At 37.9% G+C, this 3,492-nt stretch overlaps 1 pseudogene; it reads left to right on the top strand.

The window, feature by feature from the left end:
• The first annotated feature begins 242 nt into the window (after positions 1 to 242).
• Positions 243 to 1,193, top strand: LOC118851309 (annotated as a pseudogene).
• The last annotated feature ends 2,299 nt before the right edge of the window (positions 1,194 to 3,492 follow it).

Genomic DNA, 3,492 nt, shown 5'->3' with positions numbered 1-3,492 from the left:
TTATGTTAAGCACCTTAAAAGCATCAAACATGTTTTACTTATCTTTGAAACCCTCTTCATACCTACTATAGTAACATAAGGATTTAATAAATGTTTGAATGATTGAATGAATTAATTTTAATAATTAATTTCTGCTCAATTTCAAGTGTAGCTGATATACAGGTTTTCTGTTTCTTTCTTTTTCTTAGTTCTGTTTCCTTTTATTTTTATTGTAGATGTACTAGAAAAAAGAGACAACAAACATGAAAAATCACACACAGGTGCCAGAATTCATACTCCTGGGATTGTCAGATGATCCAGACTTTCAAATGGCCATTTCTTTCTTTCTCTTACTGGCCTAACTCCTCAGCATTGCTGGAAATGTTATTATCATCATCCTAACCCTGATGGATTCCCACCTCCAGACCCCAATGTATTTTTTCCTCTGGAATTACTCCTTCTTAGAAATTTTGTTTACAACTGCCAGTGTTACCAAATTCTTGAGCACCATTATTACTGAGGACAAGACCATTTCCTATCATGGCTGCATGGCTCAATTGTTTTTCATCATTCTTTCAGGAATAAGTGAATTTTACCTTCTAGTAGCCATGTCCTATGACCACTATGTCACCATCTAAAAGGCCCTACATTACACAACCATCATGAGCAACAGAGTCTGTACATTGCTTGTGTTCTTCTCATGGTTTATGTCATTCATGATCATCTTCCCAGTAATCATTCTGCTTCGGCAGCTTGACTATTGTGCTGATAATATTGACCATTTCACCTGTTACTATGCTCCTGTCTTACACCTATCCAGTACAGATACACAGTTCTTAGAGACAATGGGAATTTCCTGGGCTGTGGTGACTCTTATGCTTACACTGGCAATAATAACTATCTCCTACACATATATCATCCGGACAATTCTATGGATCCCCTCTGTCAGTCAGAGGAAAAAGACTTTTTCCACCAGCTTTTCTCAAATGATTGTCATCTCCATTTCTTATGGCAGCTGCATCTTCATGTATATCAAACCCTCAGCAAAACACAGAGTTTCTTTGAGCCAGAGAGTTGCTGTGCTTACTACATCAGTAGTCCCCATGTTGAATCCATTCACTGATAGCCTAAGGAATCAGCAAGTAAAACAAGCCTTCATGGACATGATAGAGAAGATTGTATTTTCTTCAAAAAAAAAGGAAAAGATTTGTTGAACTGAAAAAAGTTGCTATGAGAAGCACAGATTTCAGACATTTTGCCCAAGGTTTTCTCAGCTCCCTCCTATTTTTGTATCTTTTTCTTTTTGATATGTCAATACTTCAAAAGATTTTTTTTAATTTATAGATCAAATTCACCCACCAAATTCTCTTGTATTTGATTTGTATGCATTTGTATGTGCATGTGTTCTCTCTCAACAGAATACAAGCTCCTTGTGGATAGAGACTATTTAGTTTTCTGTCTTTATTTCCCCTCATCATAGGATTCTGCCTCACATAAAATAGGTAGATTATAAACTCTTATTGGTTGATTGATTTTTAGAAGGGGGCATTCCATGAATTAATCTGTATCACAAAACCTTCATGCCTAAAGAAATGGTCTTTGAATTGCTGTGGCACCTCCCAAAAATGAATAATCACTTTGTACCCGACTTATGGTTGTTAAGCCTCTCCATTGTGGACCTAGAACCACAGAACATAAGATTTGCCAGAACTCATGTTCCACAAGTACAACATATAAGTTGTCAATGTCACCTCCATTTGTAGATAAAGCTTTAGAGTTGGATGCTTTGTGGAAGATTGCTTTTCTTATGCAAATACCAAGAGAATTTGTAATCTCATTAATTGGGGAGTTTGAACCAAGATGAAGAGTGCAATCCATCTGGGCCTGTCCATTTTGTGTGATTCTTTTCCATATTCTCCCAAAAGGTTTTTTTTTTTTAATAAATGGTTCACCAAGTATGTTGCAGTTCTTCCCAGCTCACTCATGAAAGCACTAGGGTATGATTAGAGAATAGCGACTATTGAATGACATCGTTTGGTTTTGTCACAGAACTAGTCCATCTTCTCCTCCCATCACAAATATGTTTAATGGCATTCTTCACTCATATGTAACTTTAGAATCCCTTGCTGATTATATCTTTTGCTTGCTCACATCCACCATGCCCCATATTTTTGGGTGTGACTTGCAGTATTCCATAACACCCAATTACATTCCTTATATTGCTTTCCTTTGTCTCTCAGGTTATGGAAGACTCAGGCCTTAACAAGTGCTCTCTGCAACAACCCTTGGAGGCTATGAACTTCCTTTCTCATCTGCAACAATCTATTGCCCCTAGAAGTTCTAGACTGTTCTGCTGTAGTAAATATAGCATGTTGACATTTAAAGCAAATGTGGAAATTTAGAGAAAACTGTAGTCCTCCTTCATATTCTTTTATTCCCATTCCCCTCAATCTGATCGCATTCATGTCCCAATCCAATTCTGCCCATCCCTTCCATTGTGCCCTCTGCAATTCCCATTCAACATTGAACATAGTCCTCTTCATTTAGCACATTTTTCTCTCACACACTTTCTATCTATTAGCCTTCATGTAGACCAGGCTCCACTCTGACTACACTGAATCCTTGATGATCCTCTCCAGCACAGATTTACCTTCGTTGTCTCCACTCTGTCATTCTGGTCCTAGAAGGAGTGGCAGAAAACTCTTTGCACTTCATTGGCTTCCTTCAGTTCACCATTCTTTTCAAGTCCACTTAATTAAAATTTTACACCCAATCAAAATTGTGCTAATTGTAGTATACAAGATCCTGGGTTATTCTTCTTCAATTCTGAAGGAGTTTAACGCTTGGCTGACCGTCTTCTTTTACTGACTAACTGCTTTACTTTAGGATTTTAATATCCATGTAGCTTCTTCCTCAAGCCCCCTAAACTGCCACTTTCTGAATGTCCTTAAGCCCTATGACCTACTCCTTCATCCACCACCTCAGACACACTTAGGGATGATCACACACTAGATTTTTCCATCAGTACACTATTTCTGTAATTAAAAACTTGAAATTCCCCTACCTGAACATAACCTCCTAGCCATAACCACCTATTCAACTGCTCCTTTTGCTTCATCCCTACTGAACATATTAATTTCCTCATCATGACCATAATTCCACTACCATTCAGCATTTTTCAGGCGATATTCCCCAGTCTGTCTTCATTTCACTCCCCATAAAGTCTTAACCCAAGAGTTAGCCTTTTCAATACTACACTGTTTCCTGCTCTTGAATCCTCTGTCCCTTTGCTCTTTTCTTGCCAAAACTTAGCCCAGGATTCTTCCCATCATAAGCCTCTTGTTCTCCTCATGAGCTGCTGAATGAAATTGGTAGGAAATCTCACAAGTGTACTAACTGGTCAATTACAAAACCCTGTTATCCAACTTCAATTTGGCAAGACAGTAAATGCATTTATACCTCCCTAAATGATTCCTCCTATTTCACTCCCCAGATGATCTATTGCAAAATTTA

Source organism: Trichosurus vulpecula, chromosome 5, assembly GCF_011100635.1.
Source record: "Trichosurus vulpecula isolate mTriVul1 chromosome 5, mTriVul1.pri, whole genome shotgun sequence".
Taxonomy (NCBI): domain Eukaryota; kingdom Metazoa; phylum Chordata; class Mammalia; order Diprotodontia; family Phalangeridae; genus Trichosurus; species Trichosurus vulpecula.
The sequence above is the reverse complement of the archived record's forward strand: the minus strand, read 5'-3'. Positions and strand labels throughout refer to the sequence as shown.